The following is a 23146-nucleotide window of genomic DNA, read 5'->3' as shown; positions in this document are numbered from 1 at the left end:
CTGCTGTCCCTATTCAGACTGTAGTCCCGATTCACCCCAGATTACGGTAGTTAATTTTTAAAGATTTTTCCCAAAATGGTAATTTTTTTGCTTGTTTACGGGTCATTCCACCTGAAGCGGAACACCATTTGAAAATTACCATCTCCGATTCTGCTCAAATTTGGAAGAGCTGTTGAGACTATCAAAACATGCAAAAATCCCGAATTTCATCCAAATCGGACCACCCCCTCCATTTTTGTACCCTCCCAAAAAATCGACTTTTTGGCGATTTTTGAGCGAAACCCCTATCTTCAAACGATAACTCAGGAACCACAAATCTTAGAGGGTCGGTCTTAGACTCAATTTTAAAGGACATTGGACGTAGAATCCATTTCCGCGATAAAAATTTAGATTAAAATATGTTTTCTATTTGTATTGCGCAATTGAAAACTTTAAATGGCCGTATCTCAAAACAGCCCTGTTTATTTTTCAAATTTGACCTCACTATCGTATTCTCCGTCCGATTTTACATAAGAATCACTTATCGACAGAAAGGAATTTTTCGTTCCAGAGATATCGAATTTTAAAGTTTTAAGTATTTGAAATTACTTATAATATCTACACTCGCCGCATCTGCTAGAAACACTCAATCGTGCTGATCAATAATAACTACCTGGTGTTCTGTAAGATGAATTATTTTTTCAATTTTATACGATTTTGAGATAATCAATACCTTGAACAATCTATTTTTTGTTTAAGGAATATTTATTGGGTAATGTTTAATGCACTATTTTTCCTGATCTCAGTGTCATTGAACCATATTAAGTAAAATTTGAACTTTTAATATTTATTTGCAAATGCTACAGAGTTTTTACAATACAATTTTGGAAAATTTATCATTATTCTATTATTTTCATATTTTTTCTAATTCCTCATTTCTTTCCACTTTCTCAAATTATTTCTTTTATTTGAAACGAGAACAAATGTAGAGCTGGCTGTAGTAGATGAAATAATTCTCATGGGTTCTAGAGCTTTTGCCATGTGCGGTAGCGAAATAGTGCCATTCAGCAAAAACCCCAAATTCTGCCTTAGGGTTTGAAAGATTGATCATATTGAACCGATTTTTATAATATGTTTCATCAGAATAATTGATGATTTTTTTCCATTCTGGTACATTTGATTTCAAAAGCAATACCATATACTTCTGATACATGTGGATAGCAGCTGTATCGTCTATTCCAAGATTTCGAAATGATTGACAAACAAAAAAAAGATTATTGTTCGGACGGTGTCGAAATGAACACAACTGAATAATAACACAACTAGATAATAAATCAGATTAATCGTTGTGATTTTCTTACCTTTTTCCAGTTTTATACTTTCCAGAAATCCTCCTCCTTAATCATGCTTCACGAGAGTTTTATTCATATTAATTCATAATTTTTAACACGATAATGTATCGTACACTTTTTCTTAAGTTACAAGATCACTTACAATTTCCTGCTAGCTCTGCGGGAATTCCATTCTGCCCTGTATTGCGTGTCGTTCTTGCTTTGTACTGTGGGCTAGCACACAAATTCATCGTATACAGCAGTTTCCTACAGTGGTGTACATTGCATTTTTGCCTTATTTGCTAATGATTATTTGGGATGAAATCTTAATTCAATAAATAACCAGGTAGCAGTTATTGAACAGCGCTTCTGAGTGCTTCTAGCAGATGCGGCGAGTGTAGATATTAGAGGTTAACTTAAAACTTTAAAATTCGATTGCTCTGGAACGAAAAATATTCCTTTCTGTCGATAAGTGATTCTTATGTAAAATCGGACGGGGAATACGATGGTGAGGTCAAATTTAAAAAATAAATAGGGCTGTTTTGAGATACGGCCATTTAAAGTTTTCAATTGCGCAATACAGGTAGAAAACACATTTTAATCTAAATTTTGATCACAGAAATGGATTCTACGTCCAATTTCCTTCAAAATTGAGTCTAAGACCGACCCTCTAAGATTTGTGGTTCCTGAGTTATCGTCGTTTGAAGATAGGGTTTCGCTCAAAATCGCCAAAAAGTCGATTTTTTGGGAGGGTACAAAAATGGAGGGGGTGGTCCGATTTGGATGAAATTCGGGATTTTTGCATGTTTTGATAGTCTCAACAGCTCTGCCAAATTTGAGCAGAATCGGAGATGGTAATTTTCAAATTTGCATTTTTTCTTGCACACTTCAGGTGGAATGACCCTTACTGTACCCATTACATTTCATGCAAAAAAACTTAAGTTTTATACATTATTATGATAATGATGCATTATTTTTGTATATTTTTGTGGAGTCACAAAAGCGCAATGAGTTTCTTCATTTTTTCAAACCGCAAAAGAGAGAGAAAAATGCCGTAAGCGGTTTGCCAAAACTCGGTTTCCGTCAACAAATGAACAAAAATAGCGGCGATTTCCTGCTCCGAATATGAAATAGTCTTGCAAAATCACGTCTCCCTTCAACGCCAATACTCAGAAGCAGAAATTTCCCGTATTATTTGAGTATTATATCAGCCACTCTATCACTCCACACAAACACACACACACCACGTGTTTGACGTACTAATTTGTATCAATTATTTAGCCAGCCATGGCCGGTTTATCTTCGATTAGCGCTTGAGGAAAAGCAATTTTGCCTGCTCCCCTGACTAAGCTGCCGGGGGCAAAGGTATATTTTCCAATAGAACCAGCATGTTGCGATACTTATTTGCCCATTCATTCGTTATTCCTGCGTCGTTTTGTCGTTGGCCGTTGTGTTTGTACACCGGCACCGACCGCCGCTGGCAAAAGGGGTGTCTTTTGCGGTGAATCTGTGGTCTGTACAAACAAACCCCGAAATCACTGCTGCGATAGCTGAAGACCACATTTACGCGCTAATCGTTATCACTTTGGGCGCGAGCATTGATTCTGGTATTAGCCAAATCCATCCGTCGAACAACGGTTTCGTACAACTTTGCAATGTACGTGTAAGCCACCAGTTTTTTTTTCTAGGGTAGGATTTTTACACACATTTTCGATAAAGATAAATGAAACTGGCACTGGACAACGATCTCCGAATGTGTCTTTCCCGGGTCCCATCGATTATCGATTCGAGTGCGAAGAGATTATTAGTGAATCCACTAATCCCAGAAAAATGATTTTTGTTTTCGAAATAATATAATTAAACACGAGTGTGAACACTTGCGCGCAAGATAAGTCGTACTTTGGGGCCCAGATATCGTTTATAGTTGATGCCAATTAATACACCGCAGGACGATTGTGTGCTTGCGCAACACAAGCTCTAGATTGCGATCGCCAGAGTTACTTAGCTTATCGCGTTGCGACTGTCATTGGCGAACCGATGGACGATGTTAAGGAACACTTTTAATTTTACAGCATTATACGCAGAATCAAATCTAGATTGATCGATTATGATTCTCTCACAAATTGGTGCATTTCGTAGATTATGATTAGCCTAATAAGGAACGGTATGACTCAATGTTTACCTTACCTAGAATTGAATAAAAATCAATCAGGAATCAAAAATTCAGTTTCAATCATATTCAAAAATGGACAAAATCTGTCTAAGTTGAAGTATTGATCCCGAATAATGTAAGTTTTGTGATTTTGTAGTCTTCTCGATGGTCGTCGAAAATTAACAATCATTCTGAACAAGATTAAGATCTATTAGATTTTCACAGATTAATTGGCACATCATTTGTCTAACTTTCACCGATTTAACCGAATCGCTGAAGAAATTCTAACAGCATATTTTTTATTTGACTTTTCAATAGGACATAACAACCTTGCCTGTTTTTACCTAAGGTTACGCCCTAATAAAAAATATTACGGAATTCTATCAAATTCTGGATGAGCCTGAAGGTTCATCCAAATGTAGAAGCATGCGACGCCTGCCCAATTCTGTAAAATATTTTGAACGAGGGTGTTCAGAAGACCTTCAATATCATGCTTCCACATGATTCGTCTTGAAGCGGAAATTTGTGTTGGACGATGTAATCAATACTGAAAGGAAACAAAAAATCTCAATTGCAATCCAGGTCAGCACACAGATCATGTCTCGTTACGCAAGGGAATATTCGGTCAAATGTGCAGTTCTTTTGTTAGAAAATTTTGTAACATATAAAGCATACATCATCACGTTTGAGTGACACATAAATGCAACGGGTGTAAAACATCAATGACGAGTTTATCTACTCCAGAGTAGCTGTTTACTTATGAGACGCATCGATCCTTCAACGAACATGCATGACTCCTGAATAGAGGGGATAACCTGTATGGGAAAATCATCGCATAGAAGTAAACCACGCTGGGCTGCAGCACGTTTATCAATCAAACATTGGCTGGCGCCGAACTAATTCAGTCAAACGCCGTTTGACGAGACTAGATTCATATCAGCATCGTCGAACATCAATTGAAAGTCACCTGAACAATGGTAGTGTAGGCTCGAGACATTCTAGGCAGCCAGCCAGAAGGGGACAAACAGACCGATTAGGCTCAAATGGTTGTGTGATACGTATCCACAAATAAATATGTTGTAATAAAATAAATTACTCCGTAAGCTAACGAAAAGGGCTTAAGCGTCCGACAAGGCGTCACCAGTTTGAGTCTACTATCGTCGTTGGCGCCGCTATGATCCCATCGCACGTTTATGGCTTAATCCCCCCCACCTCGTACCAATCCCGAAATCAGTGTATGCGGCGAAATTGAAAAAAAATCACCCGGCCCTAACTGTGATCAGACTGCTTTTTTATAGAGCATAAAATATTATAAATTCAGGTCTTCAACTCCAAAATTTAATGAAAATAAAATCCGATAAAGAGTGTGCAATGTATACTATTTTTAGCAAAACGATTTAATATGACTCAACGAATCTTTCTATATTTTTTGCAATTCCGTCGTGAAACTACTTACTTTTCCTGTCATTCTCGAACGACGAAATAGCCTACTTTTCTGTACCAAAAATAACAGAATCGAATAGCAACACTTTTCAAAATAAATGCTGAAAATTTCTACTTTTCAGCACTGAAATGGGTGCTGAAAAGTTGAACTTTTCAGCACTTGATTCGAAAAGTAACACTTTTCAACATTTTTTTGATTTAAACGATTTATTGACAAAATACATAAAAATTTGACTTAAAATTTCACTCAATGGGTGTTTTTCGGAATTGCAAAAAATGTTGTATGGAACTCGTTGCAAAACTTGATTTTTTCAGCACTCTTCGTATTTATCCAACTCGGTGAACCTCGTTGGATAAATGTACGACTCGTGCTGAAAAAATCCTCATTTTGCAACTTGTTGCATAAACTACTATTTAAAAATTGTTACTTTAAATCCAAATTATCTTGAGTTTTAAAACATAAAGCTATAGGTAACAGTTTTTTTGACATCCTTTCTTCCTTTGCTCCAATTTGACATGCCAATGAAAATGGCGTGAAATAAATTTTCAAACTTTTACAGTTAATTGTTATATAAATTGGAAAAAAGTAAGAAAATTATTAAGATTTCGATATACCATCGACAAATACGACATACCATAGAGAAATTACGATTGAAATTTTACTATCAAGAATTCTCGACGGTGGATGGAGAAAAGGCGATCGAAATTTTATAATAGCTTTTTTACTTTTGTTTTTATTGGAACGATAAAAGTACGTTGTTATATTATTATATTTATTATTATAATATTATATTATATCAAATATAAACATGGGACTTGGGTTTATATACGGGGTATACGATCATATATACAGCCATTCCACGTCAAACAGGAAGTCTCCAAATCAAAAGTGCTCCGATTTGGGTCAAATTCGGAGTGGGGGTTCTTTGGCCCAAATAATTAGACCCGTATTTTTTTGTTTGGCGATTAGGGTGGTCCTATCCGAAATAGGGTGATCCAAAAAATTGCGTTTTTCGTCGATTTTCGCAAAAACCACATTTTTCAAAAAATCATATCTCCGGAACGGCTGAACCAATTTTGGAGCGCCACTATTCGAAAGAAAGGTTATTAGTTGGGCTTTTAAGGAAAAATAAGTTGAGGTCCAAAAAAACTAGCTGAATATTTGAAAAGGTCATATGAAAATTTCATTTGCCGATTTCAAGGTCTCGGGACCAAAGAGCCTATGTCTGAAAATATTTTTCCCTGATTCCTTGTAATATTTTACATAACATTTCAAAATATTGCGAATATCCATTTACACGTTTCGGAGATATGATTTTTTGAACATAAAAGGGTAAAAATCAACTTTTTTCACTAAAACTGCGATAACTTGAAAATTTCAGCGATGAACTATACATGTTAGGGTACCAAAAGTTGCGTATTTCAATATTATGAAAATTTTGGTACCTAAACATGTATAGGTCATCGCTAAAATTTTTGAGTTATCACAGTTTTAGTGAAAAAAGTTAATTTTTACCCGTTTTCGTCATTTTTCAGTTTTTGCGCGCGGCGCGTCGAAACACCCAGTTTTTATGTTCAAAAAATCGCCAAACAAAAAAATACGGGTCTAATTATTTGGGACAAAGAACCCCGGGTGTAATATGAACAATCCAGTGTAATACATAAGGAAGCAATGTAGAAATGAGGCCCGTTTTGTTTTCGTAGAAGAGAGGCCCGTTTTGTTTTGATGAAAGCTATAACACATTTTAATACAAGTTTTTGTCCTTTAGATCTGGTCAAGGTCAAAGGTGAAGGAATGCCTAAAATTTTTTTTAAAAAAAACTTAAAAGTCTTATTTCATTCTTCATTAATAATCAATTTGAAACGAAAAGTACTACAAAAGACTTTACACATTGTTGGCTTGGAAGTTCCTTAACCAAAATCATTAGGCCATCGAACTCAAAGTACCGTAAAACGGGGTGACTTTGATAGCCGGGGTGACTTCGGTAGGTTTGCAATTTTTCCACTAAATGAAGAGTACAATTAAAATACGTAAGGAATGGTTTACTATCATACTGACCGTGGTAGAGAAGTGTTCAAAGTACCTCAAGAAGAATTTTTCATAAAATTTTGTAAAGTTTAAAAAGTTAAGAAAATGTTGATGAAAGTCATTATTTTAAACTTTTCAAAGTGTCATAATTTTCTCAATGATCATGAAAACGGAACGCATTTTCGGAATCTTTAGACAATTTTCCACAAGGAGATGGTTTAATAAGTTTGTAAATAATAACCAATAAGTGTTTTTGAAACACAATTTTAAAAAATCTTCAGATTTATAGGCCATTTCAGTTCATCAAATTTCATGAAAATGTGAAAACTTGTGATTCGTGCTTTAAATTCAGTATAAAATGCAATATAAATCGATAATTTTTTAAACAAAACTAGTTTTTACAAATTTCAGGCAAAATTTCGACTTTAAAACAACTTTACCTTAAATTTATATGTATTTTGCTAAAAAGCTTATAAATTTAGTTAAATAAATATAAAAATTGATTTTTTTTTAAAACTATACCAGTTACTTTAGTGATGGTACATTTAACGTACAAATAAAGTTAGGACATCTAAAATATGATTTTAACAAGGAAAACTATGACTATCGAAGTAACTATTGTTCTTAACACTTTTTTTTTTTAAAATAGTACATGGACTTTGGGTGGCCTACCCCAGTACATGTTTTAAAAATGATAATCTTGAGAAAAACCTTACCTGTCTTTTTTTTAAATTCAATATGCCCGTAAAGCCATCTCATCCGGCCCGCGACGGCTTTTCAAAATAGTTGACCGGCCCTCAACTCAAGGCTGTTCAGGAAATATTCAACTAATGAAATGAGTGTATAAATAAAAAAAACTGTTTTAACTTAAATTAAATAAGAAACATTCTGTTTGTTTTTTTGGCTTTGGAATAAAATGTTGCTGATTCAACGTATTATTTGAATTTTGCCCTTTCTTATTCAAAATCTAACATTCTTTATAATTGAAATGAATAATTATCATTTTTATGTTAAATATTAAACTTAAAAATGGCGCAGGAAACCTAAATTATACAATTCCTTGAAATGTAAAATATATTAAAAAAATAGTTTTTTGTCAAATTGTAACGATTCTGCGTTGCACACGAAACGTTCAACAGCTTAAGCGCCACTTCCAAACGGAAGGCTGTTGTCGCAGTTGGAGGTCCGGCTAGAAACTCTCTCTTCGGGCAGGCTAAAACGGAGTGGCACCAACCAAAATGTTCATCAAACTAACCCAAAACTAAAGACCGAAAACTAAGATTTTGTACTATTGAAAATTGTGAAAGAAAACCAAGATTTGAGCCAATATTTGTGTGTATTTATTGATTTAGCTGAAACTATTGCGATATGTGACTTCGTTTACGAACTGACTTCGACCCAAGTTCACTAAGGACCGACTAAATTTGTATTATTTGTATTAAAAGAAAAGAATAAAGATTATATTTTATCTCTCAGATTAAAAGAAAAAAAACTGAGGCCAGAAACTTTTGTAGTTTTGATTATACTTTTTTATTGGGAGGAAAAGCCAAGCTAAAAAACCTCCATCTTTTGCGTGGACAATTCAACTCAGTCCAGGTGTGATCCTAATCCTTTTTCCCTACTCCTTCTGACCGCTAAACGTCCCTATTTCCCTATCCGGTTCCTAAACGTCCCTACGGAGTTCGTTACTTGCGATTTGTGCGGTGCTCCCACGATGTGTCGACAATTCCGGTCCGATGTCGGCTGGACCGATCGGCGAAGGCGGGCCGATTCTTGAAGCGTGTGAGGCGAGGCGAGGCGTTACCGGCTCAGGCGTACGGCGCGTGTTGTTGTTGCGGCTTTGGCGTCCTGCCGATAGATGGTGCTAGTTGTCGGGGCTTAAATCGGTCAAATGCACATGTGTTGGTGGGTCAGTGTATGCTGAGGGGCGTCATTGATCCAACAAGGACCTGCTACCAACTCAAGCGTGCGTTTCCGGAAGTCGTGGGAGTATTGAGCCGAAGCTAACCCACCCCGAAAGCAAACACGTGGCAGAGGGGTTACGGACGTGTAGCGTTATCCGATCCCACACTGACCTCTAGCGTTCGATCCCAACGGGCTCTCGCTAAAGTGCTACGAGATGGCGTCCTAGACCGACTAAGGCGTTACCGGTGTGACGTTTTCCGGTTGCCGCTGGGGTGGCAATAGAGCTGTGCCAACAGCGAAAAGCGACGGGCTGTCCCCAAATTCCGACACACCAAAACCAAAAACTGCTTCCGATCCAGGATTGCGCTCCCAGACGACCACGTTTGAGCTTTCCAGCTCCAGATAAGCCACCCACGTTGATGGGTTCCTAAATCAACGTGCACAAACCAATCGAACTAATTAGCGAACTCCAAATTTAAAGCGTCCAAACTAATTCTTACCTTTCTCGCTCGTTCTGATTGCGGCGGCCTCACACCTGCAAAATTACTCCTGCCACTAGGCACGATCGCAGATCTGCCTCCAAAATTCTTCACACCTCGACTGCAAAATTTAATTTCACCAAATCAAAAACAAATTCCAAAAAAAATATCACCAAAACTACCTTGCACAGACGCACTTAGTGTTGTTAACTTTTCAAAAATTATCACTACCACGATTTCACCTGATCGCAATTGACGACGATCAGAGGACGCTAATTATCACGGTCGTAAAAATACTTCCAAAACGATCCGGACTGTGTCACGAGTTCTGCCAAAGTGAACGAGAGTCAGTCTTCATCGCTTGTACGAACCGGCAATCTTAGTTTTCTCCCAAATTTTACTACAAAAGACTTTTTCATTTTGCTCTCTTTCTTGTTAATTTTCAAGGACAAATTGAGCTTCAAAAATTTACACAGGAGATGCTTCCCAAATGGCTTTAATTGCAAACCGAACACAATTTGTTTAAAAATCATTTATTTCGAACAAAACGGTGCAAAATTGGGTTTCTGCTATCCTCCCATAGGTGGCGACAATCAAAAAGCAAAGTTTCCCTAATTTGGTGCGTGTCCTAGCTGACCCAACATATCTTAGCAAACATACATACAGGGACTCACAATGATGTGGTTACATTCGTCCACACTAATATTAAAAATTTTGTAAGTTGAAACTTACAAAATTTTAAGTTCAAACTAAAGTTCAAACTCAAAATCCAACATAAACTCAAAACATATTTCTTAACTAAAAATCAGATTCCAACTGACTAATAGTCCAACAAACTTACTTTCCCAAATAGACAAACTATGTTGCCATCCTCTTACGTGAACCCATTCCATCCAACATCTTCTACTTCCCCTTCTCAAATTCCGAACCATCTCAACCTATGTTTATTATTTTCCTAAATCATTTGCCAACTAACTAACCTTACACTAAATTTCAACCAAAGTTGCCAATTTTACTCCAAAAATATTTGGAAAACCAATATTCCTTATAACTAAACCAATGTTACCAAATTACTCCAAAAATGTTTGGAAAATATTATCGACTTAAACTAATTCCGAAAACTTCCAGAAATGTCTGGACAACTACTCCAACTTACACTAATGCAAACGATTTAGAAAATACAAAACATTCCAATCCAACCCAAACTACTCAGACAGACCTGATATCCAACTAAACTTATCAAACTTTCCAACTTTTCTTTACCATTCCAACATTTTGACCACTAAACTTATCTGCACTCCCACTGTACAACATAGCGTTACCAAAACATAAAATCATAACGCCAATCCAACTGACATTCAACGCAAACACTCAAAGCAGCAGAGAAATGTCAAACTGTCAAACCAAAACAAAATGTGCTTCCCAAAATTTACTTTCTGAAGCGAATTCCAAAAGTTTACTGAAATTTTACAATTTAAACCGGGCTATTGAATCTAAATTTAACTAAGAACTGAAACTAAAGTGCAGATTTACTGAGTAAGTATCAAACTAAAGTGAAAAACGTTGCAAAAAGGCCAAAATTTGAAGGTGAATGTTTGTTTACAAAGCGAAACATTCCCTGCTAACTAAACCCAACCAAACTTTCATCTCATTCATAACATATTCTATCATTCTAGGTACAAGGACAACTAAATTTACTACAAATTAAAACAAATTGGTTACTTTGGGCGTAGGAAATGGTAAGCTAAAGTGAAATTTGATTGCATCTCGACCACGGCCCATTTCACGCAAGAAAGTTCCTCAGAAAAGAGTGTTTTGATTTGTTTACGTTCTAGTTTGAGCTTATCGAGACTCATTCATAGCTTTACTTTCTAAAGGCAACGAAATTGTGCCTGATTTGTGTGTGGGAACACCTCAAAAGAGTATTTTTCTGGCTGAAGATTTCATAATATCTTCAATTGTGTTTATGCGACCCACGTCAACATAGTCATAGCTTGCTTAATCCTAGCAACTAACCCGTGTTGCGTAACTTAACCTAAACGACTGAGGAAACTCGTGGACATCTCAAATCGTGCTGAACCGTATCACCAATGATGTGTTTTATTAGGCTTAATCTTTGTGTGTGCACTTCCGGTAAAAAGTGCAGTCATAGCTTTTTGTCTTCTAATCCGATTTTTCCCAACTGACTTACGCATTCTTAAGGAAGGAACCGTGGAATGTTCCCGGAATCCTCCGACCATTCATGTCTTCCAACACGTACGTGTTCGAACCTAATTTCTCCTTCACTCGAGCCTTCGTGAACTTATTCGCGAACTTGCCAACAAAGTCCTTTGACTTGTCCGACAGGTGGACATTCTTCTTGTACACATCCTGTCCCACCTCGAACTGATGACGCTTGTTCGCGCGCAAGTTGTACGGCTGCGAGTAGCGTTGATACGCTTTCGCCAAGTTCTGCCTAACCACTTCGAACAACTTCTCCATCTCTGCGCTTCGCTTCAGCGGGTCTTCTTCCTCCTCGCTGCTCAGGTGACGCAGGTGATCGTACTCTCTTCCGTTGCTGATCATATTTCGTCCGAAATTGACAAAATACGGTGAAAATCCTATGCTGTCGTGAACGCTCGTTCGTATCGCCATGGCAATCGTGTGAACGGACTCGTCCCAGTCACGATGGTTCTTCTTGTCGTTCAGGGCACACCGGATGGCGGTCACGATGACTCGATTGACGCGTTCCGAGGGATTCGGACTTGGGTGATACACGGCCAAGTTCCAGTGTTGCACACCGTACTTCTCCAACAGCTTCCGGAACAAATCCGACTTGAACACCTTCGCATTATCTGAAATACAAACGGACGGCGCACCAAAAAGCGTGAAAATCAGTGTTTCCAAGAACTGGCAAACTGCGGGGGCAGTGGCATTCCTCATGCACTGGCACATGACGAACTTAGAATGGAAGTCGCTCACCACCAAAATCCACACGTTTCCCTTCTTTGACCGCGGATATGGTCCGAGAAAGTCCAACGAAATCATCTCCCAAGGGCGCGAACATAATTTAGGCTTTCCGCAGGTCGGTCTGACGTTAATATTCGGTATTTTTGACTCCTTGCAGATCTGACACGCGAAGCAGAATCTCTTGACATCGGTGGCGAGTCGCGGCCAATAGAAGCGCTCTCGAACCTTACACAACGTCTTCCAGTACCCGAGATGAGCTTCTTCGTGGATCTGACGAATCAACGGCTGACGTTCACACATCGGAACGACCTGTTTCCACCGAAACGCACTATCTTCGGCAAGCGACGAACCAGAGATGAACTTGAAGACTTGACCATCAACGACTTTGAAGTCCTTGTACTTATCTGGACACTTCTCGATCTGCGTCTTCAACCCATCTACGTACGGATCCGGCAAACAGACATCAACGGCGGTGAGACTTCGCGACAGGGCATCAGCAGGTACATTTTCGGTTCCCTTCTTGTACTGGAGCGTGATGTCGTACTTGGATAGCTTCAAGGCCCAACGAGCGATCCGCGGGGACTTGGACTCGATGCTCATTGTTCGCAAGAAGGTCAGACTCATCGCATCTGTCTGGACGACGAACTGACTACCTTCGACGAAGTGCTTGAAGTTCTCGATTGCCAGCAGGACGGCCAAACATTCTCTCTCCGTGGCGCTGTACTTCCGCTGGGTGCTGGAAAGCTTCTTCGAAAAGTAGGCAATCGTCCGACGTACTCCATCCTGAATCTGGACCAACACAGCACCAATCGCTAAATCCGAGCTGTCTGTCTCGATCACGAAAGGCAACGCGAAGTTGGGATTCGCTAGAACAGGTGCGGACACCAACGCATTCTTCAACTTCCTAAACGCCTCGTCAGCTTCCGGGGTCCAACTGAACTTCTTCCGGTCTTTCTTGAGGAGATTTGTTATCGGTGTTGTTATTTCGGAATAGTTTTGTATGAATTTTTGGTAGAACCCTGCCAATCCCAATAAACGGCGAATGTCCTTGACGGACTGAGGCGGAGCGTAGTCAAGAATTGGCTGGATTTTCGTCACATCCATGGACAAACCATTTTCCGAAAGAACGTACCCCAAATAACGAATCTGACGCTGACAGAACTTCGACTTCTGGACGTTGATCGTGAGTCCAGCGGTGCTGAGACGAGACGCAACGGTGCTGATCAGCTCACAATGATGCTCAAACGATTCGGACGTGATGATGATGTCATCCAGGTACACGTAAACAAACGGCTCGAGATCGTGTCCCAAAACCTTACTCATGAGCCGGGCCATTGTCGCTGGCGCGTTCGTAAGTCCGAAAGGCATTACCACAAACCGAAACAACCCTTTATTAGTCCGGAAAGCGGTCTTATCCTTCGCAGACTCCTCCAAGCTGACCTGATAATAGGACTCCGACAGATCTATAACCGAAAAGTATCGCGATCTCTGGATTCTCTGCAGAATTCCGAGCATGTTTGGGAACGGGAAGTCATCTCGTTTCGTGCACGAGTTCAAACGACGCGAATCCAAGCAGATTCTCCATTTCCCATTCGGCTTCTTGATGGGCAACAACGGGTTCAAAAACTCAACAGGACCAGCACTTTCCTCGATCACTCCTAAACGCAACATCCGGTCTACTTCTTCATCGATCACTCTCTCGACTACGGGAGACCAACGGTAACTGGGCAACCGGCGAGGCAGCGTTCCAGGTAGCAGATCGATAGCATGCTGCAGAACACTCGTTCGACCTAATTTTCCTTCGGCTGTAGCCGGAAGTTGGCGGACTGCTTCGAATAACTGTTGACGTTGCGGAAACGAGAGCGAATGTTCGGTTTCGATATCGGACGGTTGTTGTAGATGGCTTTCCGGAATCTCAATCGTCGGCATTTCGAGGCTCTCATCTTCTTCCGGCGGATCGATCAGCGAATCTCCTTCCATCGGGACGATCTGGAAACAAACCGTGCAGTCTTCTTCCGCGAAGAAGTCCTCGGCGAACACCAAATCGACAGATCGTACAGCAGCAGAATCTTCCTCAACTTCAGTCTCATTCCTGGGCTCCAACAGCTCTGGCGCGACCATTAGCCGGAAATTGAAAGCTTCCAGAAAGTCTACTCCAAGGATTAGATCTTTCGTAACTTCCGGGACGACTATGGTCGGAATTACACATGTTTTCGATTCGTACGTATACGGAATGTTTACGTAACCGGCACATGTGTATTCGGTACTGTCCGCAGTCTTGATTTTGATGTTACACTTCTGGATCTTGAGGCCAATCTTTCCAATCAGTTCCAGCGAACTAATGATAGATACGCCTGCACCGGTATCTGCTAATCCTTCAACTGTTTCGCCAAGAATGTTAACTGTCAAATGAGGGCATCGTCGGAAAGTGGTGTTGATGTTGTAGTTCTGATTGAAATAGCGGAAGTTGATAGTGGGAACGTTAGAGATGGGTTCAGCAGAAGATCTGTTCCCTTCGATCTCCATCTCTAATCGTTTTTTGGCGCGCGAAGGTTGTGTTGGTTCGGGCACACGGACGCAATCGTGTTCTCGTGACCGCAGATGTGACAGAACAGTCTCTTCCGCTGCACACAATCTCTCCACATGTGTCCGAGCTGGCGGCAGTTCCAACACAGTTCCTCCGCTCGAGGTCTCGATACTGCAACAGCTTCATTCGGCGGACGTGCGGCGGCTGTTGTTTTCCTAACCTGGACAGCAAAAACTTGGGATTCGTCCGATTCCTCAGCTTCTTCACCAAACTCATCCTCCAGCTCAATCTGGTTTACTCCAGCTGCCTTAGCATTGTACAAATTGGTTTCCAGCGAGTCAAACTTGTAGCAAAGAAGAGCGAGATGGCCAATTGAGGTGATTGATCCCATGTGTAAAGCCAAACGACGCTGGTAGGACATCTTCATGTTCTCAACAATTAGATTGAACTTCTCCTGAACGGTCATCTTATTCACCAAACGTTGCGACAGCGCTTCGATGTCGGTTAAGTACGCGCTGAATTTCTCGTTAGGTCGCTGCTTCCGGGCTTTCATCTGGTCTTTGATGAAACGATCACGGTTCGGGTTGTCGTAACGCATCCTGAGGTAGATCACCAACTTCTCCCACGTGTCCAACTGCTCATCGTACGCACAGAACCAAACGTAAGCATCATCTTTGAACAAGAGATGAGCGTGAACTCGTAGTTCAGCGGCGGAGATCTGATACGATCGACTATGTTGTGCGATTTGTCGCAAAAGTCATCAACAGGCATCGGACTCGTGTCGCCGGAAAACTTCGGCCATTTCTCGATGATGTTACAGGTCTGATGCGGCAGACGCGGGCGGACATACGGATGTTGACCAGCAGAAGACTGCGGCGGCAAACCGGTTGATCGAGCGAACTGGTTTTGACCTAACTGCGGGTTTGACGAATTTGGAACGTCGTCAAAGAATTGATCGGGTTGCGGTTGTGGTTGCTGACCTCCACGATCAATACCACTTACACCAGGGTTGAACTCAGGGGTATCAGGAATCCCAAACAACGGCGCTTGTGAAACTGCAGTGGTTAAACCTCCAAACAAGCTCTCTACGCTCCCCATAAGGCCTTGAGGGACAACAGTAGTCGGAACCGTATGTTGCAACGTCGGATTTGAATCGAACTGACCGGCCACGGAATGCGGTATACTTCCAACTCCACGAGATATGTTCGTTACCTCTGAGTCGTGGACACCTACATTGGTAATCTGGTCCACCAAGTTGTGAATCGTTTGTTCATGGGGTCTGGGCATCGTGGTCCTTGATGCACGATCGAATTAACACATGCTTTAATGTATCCTTCGATGTCCCTGATATGAACGTACTGACTCATGTCCAATTCTCTCCTAGGTCCTTTATTTCCAACTGGATTCTCAGCGGATGTGGGCGGAGTTACCTGCAAAATCGGAGTCGGACGCGTGGTCGTAGACGAAACGGTTGGGGTTGACGTGTTCATGGCGGTAATCATCGTTGTCGGCGCCGGGAATCGGAAGCAACTCTCCGCGGCGGACATCTCCGACTGAATCGCTCTGCGGAATGCACGATGGAACTCGGGCGTGCGCAGCATCGCCGACAGATCACCGGAATCCAACACTGGCGATGTCGACAAAGGCTTTTGCAAAAAGACTCTCAGCTGTTCGTAGGCATCGGCCAAAACGGGACGCTTCGGGATGGCACCAGTCTGAACGGAAGTAACAGTTGCCGTGACCATCGGGTAGGCGGTTGTACTGACATTGGAAACGCGTAGGGACGACATCTGCGAAGACAACTCTCCGGCGGACGTGACCGATCCAGCTGACGAAACAACGGATGCGCCTCCATAAGCACCATCTTCCAAGCTACTAATCACCTGACCGGCGACGGTAGACGTGCTTCGAATTTCCTGTTCCGGATTGGCTGACGTAGTAACGCTAGCACTCGGTGACGTAACGGCAGGAGTTTCTGTTTGCGTTCGAATCGGTAACTTTCCGGTCGGCGATTTCACGACGAGGAACAGCGGAGTATGGGGAATCATCTGATTCATGTCCTGATGGTAGTACTTGAGCGAAAGGTCGTTGATGAGATTCAGCAGCTCCTCCTGCTTCTGCAATTGGGTTCGATCGGCACAGACATACCGTCGGACACGTTTGTGGTAGTGCACCAATCTGGACCAGCATCCTCTTTGCTGATTGTTCTCCAGGCGATGCACGAGTTCCTTGAGGCTGTACGTGATTGTTGGATAATCATCTGCGAAGGAATAACCGATCACCATTTGCACTTTCGCCGTTTCCGGTTCGCGCAAAGCTTGGCGTAGATTCCTCATACGAGTGCTCAAAGAACCTTCCACCGGCAGTTGACGAATCGCGAGCTCGTACGTGATTTCCTCTTCGTACAGATCGTTCGCGTTGGCATGGTACCATTGTTCCATTTTGAATTGCGTAATAAGTCAGTAATCAAAAGAAAATAATCGGTAACTTCAAGCAATGACAGTTTAAGTGTAATAATAAACAAAAAGATTGGAATGTAATAAAGAAAACAACTATTTCGACCAATTTAACTAACCCAAACAGTTGGCAAATGAATATAAAAAGAAAAAAAAAATAAATGTGATGTTGTGGATGGAAGTTCACTAAACCAGTTTAGACTCGCAATCTCCGAATCTTACCCAAACTAACCCAAAAAGTCCAAAAACCAAAGTCCCAAAACTTAACTAAAAATACCAACTAAATATGCTAACCCAACAATCCAAAATCTCAACCAGTTTAGTGATTAACACTACTGAAACTAATTTGCAAAATAACTTTAAACCAAACGATGAAAACTATCACTGAAAGTGAAAAATTCTCACGAAAATCCGTTTTCACGGCCCCACGTTGGGCGCCAAATGTAACGATTCTGCGTTGCACACGAAACGTTCAACAGCTTAAGCGCCACTTCCAAACGGAAGGCTGTTGTCGCAGTTGGAGGTCCGGCTAGAAACTCTCTTCGGGCAGGCTAAAACGGAGTGGCACCAACCAAAATGTTCATCAAACTAACCCAAAACTAAAGACCGAAAACTAAGATTTTGTACTATTGAAAATTGTGAAAGAAAACCAAGATTTGAGCCAATATTTGTGTGTATTTATTGATTTAGCTGAAACTATTGCGATATGTGACTTCGTTTACGAACTGACTTCGACCCAAGTTCACTAAGGACCGACTAAATTTGTATTATTTGTATTAAAAGAAAAGAATAAAGATTATATTTTATCTCTCAGATTAAAAGAAAAAAAAACTGAGGCCAGAAACTTTTGTAGTTTTGATTATACTTTTTTATTGGGAGGAAAAGCCAAGCTAAAAAACCTCCATCTTTTGCGTGGACAATTCAACTCAGTCCAGGTGTGATCCTAATCCTTTTTCCCTACTCCTTCTGACCGCTAAACGTCCCTATTTCCCTATCCGGTTCCTAAACGTCCCTACGGAGTTCGTTACTTGCGATTTGTGCGGTGCTCCCACGATGTGTCGACAATTCCGGTCCGATGTCGGCTGGACCGATCGGCGAAGGCGGGCCGATTCTTGAAGCGTGTGAGGCGAGGCGAGGCGTTACCGGCTCAGGCGTACGGCGCGTGTTGTTGTTGCGGCTTTGGCGTCCTGCCGATAGATGGTGCTAGTTGTCGGGGCTTAAATCGGTCAAATGCACATGTGTTGGTGGGTCAGTGTATGCTGAGGGGCGTCATTGATCCAACAAGGACCTGCTACCAACTCAAGCGTGCGTTTCCGGAAGTCGTGGGAGTATTGAGCCGAAGCTAACCCACCCCGAAAGCAAACACGTGGCAGAGGGGTTACGGACGTGTAGCGTTATCCGATCCCACACTGACCTCTAGCGTTCGATCCCAACGGGCTCTCGCTAAAGTGCTACGAGATGGCGTCCTAGACCGACTAAGGCGTTACCGGTGTGACGTTTTTCCGGTTGCCGCTGGGGGTGGCAATAGAGCTGTGCCAACAGCGAAAAGCGACGGGCTGTCCCCAAATTCCGACACACCAAAAAACCAAAAAACTGCTTCCGATCCAGGATTGCGCTCCCAGACGACCACGTTTGAGCTTTCCAGCTCCAGATAAGCCACCCACGTTGATGGGTTCCTAAATCAACGTGCACAAACCAATCGAACTAATTAGCGAACTCCAAATTTAAAGCGTCCAAACTAATTCTTACCTTTCTCGCTCGTTCTGATTGCGGCGGCCTCACACCTGCAAAATTACTCCTGCCACTAGGCACGATCGCAGATCTGCCTCCAAAATTCTTCACACCTCGACTGCAAAATTTAATTTCACCAAATCAAAACAAATTCCAAAAAATATCACCAAAACTACCTTGCACAGACGCACTTAGTGTTGTTAACTTTTCAAAAATTATCACTACCACGATTTCACCTGATCGCAATTGACGACGATCAGAGGACGCTAATTATCACGGTCGTAAAAATACTTCCAAAACGATCCGGACTGTGTCACGAGTTCTGCCAAAGTGAACGAGAGTCAGTCTTCATCGCTTGTACGAACCGGCAATCTTAGTTTTCTCCCAAATTTTACTACAAAAGACTTTTTCATTTTGCTCTCTTTCTTGTTAATTTTCAAGGACAAATTGAGCTTCAAAAATTTACACAGGAGATGCTTCCCAAATGGCTTTAATTGCAAACCGAACACAATTTGTTTAAAAATCATTTATTTCGAACAAAACGGTGCAAAATTGGGTTTCTGCTATCCTCCCATAGGTGGCGACAATCAAAAAGCAAAGTTTCCCTAATTTGGTGCGTGTCCTAGCTGACCCAACATATCTTAGCAAACATACATACAGGGACTCACAATGATGTGGTTACAAAATAATGTATAAAAAGGTACTAACTTTAAAATTCTTTCAGTGAAGAACAAAATTCAAATTTTTTTTTAATAAACGAGTAAGCAAAAAATATTGAAATTTTTAAGAACAACTTTTAAAAAGCAAATTATTCATACTGAAAAGAAAGATCACTGCAAACAATCAAAGAATGCAAAAAATCAGGGAACGAAACTTTTTTTTCTTAAATTTCAATAGTTTACTGAAATTTGAAAAATAACGAATTTTAAACTTTTCAATATACACTTTTCAACATTCTTAAAATTTTGAATATTTTTAAAACCATTTTGAAATATTTTGTAAAAAAATTGACCAACAACGTAAAAAGTGTGTTTTTCTTTGTAAGGAGATTCGAATCCACATTTAATTTTAATAAATTTTATCATACCTCATTGGTTTATGAAATATATTGTTGTGTTGAAGAAATTAGGCTTTTAAAAAAATTGCAAAGACCAATGAATTTTTGATATATTTTTATAGTCAATGATAATAAAACACATTTTTTACAGTTGAGCAATTCTCTACGAAATCGGTCTTTTTTCTTCAATTTTAATTTTTGTATTTTTTAATCCGACTGAAACTTTTTTGGTGTTCGGTATGCCCACAATTTAGTCTGTACGATGTATGAAAATTTCTGTTTTGAAGGAATTTTTGATCGATTTGTGTCTTCGGCAAAGTTGTAGGTATGGATACGGACTACACTGAAAAAAATAATACACGGAAAAATTGGTGATTTTTTATTTAACTTTATCACTAAAACTTGATTTACAAAAAACACTATTTTTATTTTTATGTTTTAGGGGATAAAATGCCAGTTCCAGGTTGTAAAATCATTGACCGAGTTATGAATTTTTAATCAATACTGATTTTAAAAATCGAAATTTTGTCGGTTTTCAACTTCATTTTTCGATGTAAAATCAAATTTGCAATCGTACTTTAGTAATTTTTGTGCACCGTTTTCAAGTTAAATCCATATTTAAGTGATTTTTAGTCGCAGTTTTTCATTTTTGTACATGTTTGCCCAGTTTTGAAAAATATTTTTGAAAATTCTCTATATTTTGCTTATTCGGACTTTGTTGATACGACCTTTAGTTGCTGAGATATTGCAATGCAAAGGTTTAAAAACAGGAAAATTGATGTTTTCTGTTTCACCCAAACAACACCATTTTTATCGTCATCTACTAAGCACAATGGTCTGTTAATATATGAAACATTTTTTCGAATATTTTCTTTTCAAATCAAGACTAACATTTTAAAGGGCGTAATATTGAATGTTTGGCCTTTTTGAAATGTTAGTCTTGATTTGAAAATCCGAAAATATTTTTTCGAAAAGATCGGAAAATTTCACAAATGTTTCATATATTAACATTGAAAATCGGACCATTAGTTGCTAAGATATTGACGATAAAAAATGGTGGGTTGTTTGGGTGAAACTCATAAAACATCAATTTTCCTGTTTTTAAACCTTTACATTGCAATATCTCAGCAACTAAAGGTCGTATCAACAAAGTCCGAATAAGCAAAATATAGAGAATTTTCTCAGCTTTTCAAATATTTTTTCAAAACTGGGCAAACATGTGCACTAATTTTAAAAATGAAAAACTGCGACTATTTTCAAAAAAGTCACTTAAATATGGCTATAACTTGAAAACGGTGCACTTTATCAAAATTTCACTAAAGTACTTTTGATTGCAAATTTGATTTTACATCGAAAATGAAGTTGAAAAATTTTACGACCAAAATTTCGATTTTTGAAAAATCAGTATTGATTAAAAATTCATAACTCGGTCAATGATTTTTGCACAACCTGAAATTTCTGAAAAGTTGGCATTTTATGTCCCCTAAAACATATCAAAAAATAAAAAATTAAAAATAGTGTTTTTTGTAAATCAAGTTTTAGTGATAAAGTTAAATAAAAAATCACCAAATTTTTTACCGTGTATTATTTTTTTCAGTGTAGTCCTTATCTATACCTACAACTTTGCCGAAGACACCAAATCGATCAAAAATTCCTTCAAAAGATACAGATTTTTGAATTTTCATACATCATTTTTGTATGGACAGCTGCCAAATTTGTATGGAAAATTATATGGACAAACTAATGATGCAAAATGGCTTCTTTGGGCATACCGAAGGCACCAAAAAAGTTTCAGTCGGATTAAAAAATACAAAAAAAATCGAATGACCGAAATCCTAGAGAACTGCTCAGTTATTTTTGTTTTTCTTTCCTAAAACCAAGAATCCTATTTGCAATACTAGTTTATCTTTTCAAAATTATATTATGAAAAAATATTGTCTTCTTTTTCAACTGTTGTCCTACAGAAAAATCAGATCTGGCCCGCAGAACCAAAAGGTAGGGGTCTAAGTGGTATGGCTAAATGCTCTTCATCTTTGTTGTATTTTTCGTTTTATTATTAACTGTTCACATTCATTTATTTACTTCAAATTGTTTTACATTTTTGCATTGAATCGAATACATTTGGGTACAAGAGAAAAAAAAATCACTTTAACAACTAATCCTAACTTAAAACTAAAAAATGTAAATTCATTGAAATCTTCAAAATCTCTAGAACGAGTAAACTACTAATTGTATTTCAAGATAAATCCTCCAAGGGTTTTTACTTGTTCCTGGCGAGTTTTGCACACACGCAGTGTTGTTGTCATCTCGATGAAAATGTTCAGAATTTCTTGTGGTGAAAACAGGTCACTACTGCCCTCATCCGTTGATGCTGGTTGGTTTACCCTCGGTTGCTGACTGAAGCCAGGAGGTGTTGTATTCTCTGCAACTCTTTTCCCCTGATTCAACGGCAATGGCTGCAGCATTGGAACCACTCGAACAGATCCCACTCCAGGTGACGCCAAAGCAGGAAAATCCACGTCCGTGAATGCTGGAGGTGTTTTGCGACGATTTGGTTGGTGCTTCGTCGTCGCTTGCTGCCGAATTTTTACAAACTCAGCTCGTTTTGGGCAGCTTCGATTCTTGGTAGAATGGTTGCCGCCGCAATTGAAGCATTTAGCATCGATGTTCTCGTTGATTGTTTCGCAAGCTTGAGTTTTGTGCTCACCTCCGTAGGTTGCACAACGACTCTTGATGAAACAGTTCCTTCCACCATGTCCAAACTGCAAGCAATTCGAACATTGCGTCACGTCCCGGTGCACTGGACGATAACGTTCCCAAGTCACGATGATGTTGAAAATTGCCCGAACTGCTTTCAGCTCAGACGGCGTTGTCGATCCTCTCTCTCGAGATGAACCAGGTACAGTTGATCACGATACTTGATCTTGAATACGTCATCTTGAAGACTTCGATCACGTTCAACTTAAGAGTTTTGAGCTCTTCTTTCAGCACACGTACAGGCCACGGAGGACCTGTTTCATGGGGCGTTTACCTGGATCGTCATGGCTGTAGTATTCAATCTTTGTGTTGTTCAGGAAATCCCGAACGTAGTTGTAATCCTTTTTGGTA

The 23146-nt window shown here is 39.9% G+C and overlaps 1 protein-coding gene and 1 long non-coding RNA gene across 3 annotated transcripts in view; both read left to right on the top strand.

The window, feature by feature from the left end:
- Positions 1-23146, top strand: part of LOC6034771 (hematopoietically-expressed homeobox protein hhex) — a 32871-nt gene that overhangs the window by 7871 nt on the left and 1854 nt on the right. The gene's annotated exons all lie outside the window — the stretch shown is intronic.
- LOC119765388 lies at positions 10728-16252 on the top strand. Of its 2 annotated transcripts, XR_005276690.1 has the most exons (4): positions 10728-10854; positions 10995-11057; positions 12425-13142; positions 16179-16252. It is a non-coding gene; the product is annotated as an uncharacterized LOC119765388 (long non-coding RNA). The 2 variants fall into 2 exon arrangements; XR_005276689.1 differs by lacking the exon at positions 16179-16252 and having other exon boundaries at positions 12425-15494.

Source organism: Culex quinquefasciatus, chromosome 1, assembly GCF_015732765.1.
Source record: "Culex quinquefasciatus strain JHB chromosome 1, VPISU_Cqui_1.0_pri_paternal, whole genome shotgun sequence".
Taxonomy (NCBI): domain Eukaryota; kingdom Metazoa; phylum Arthropoda; class Insecta; order Diptera; family Culicidae; genus Culex; species Culex quinquefasciatus.
This window is presented reverse-complemented; position numbering and strand designations above follow the sequence as displayed.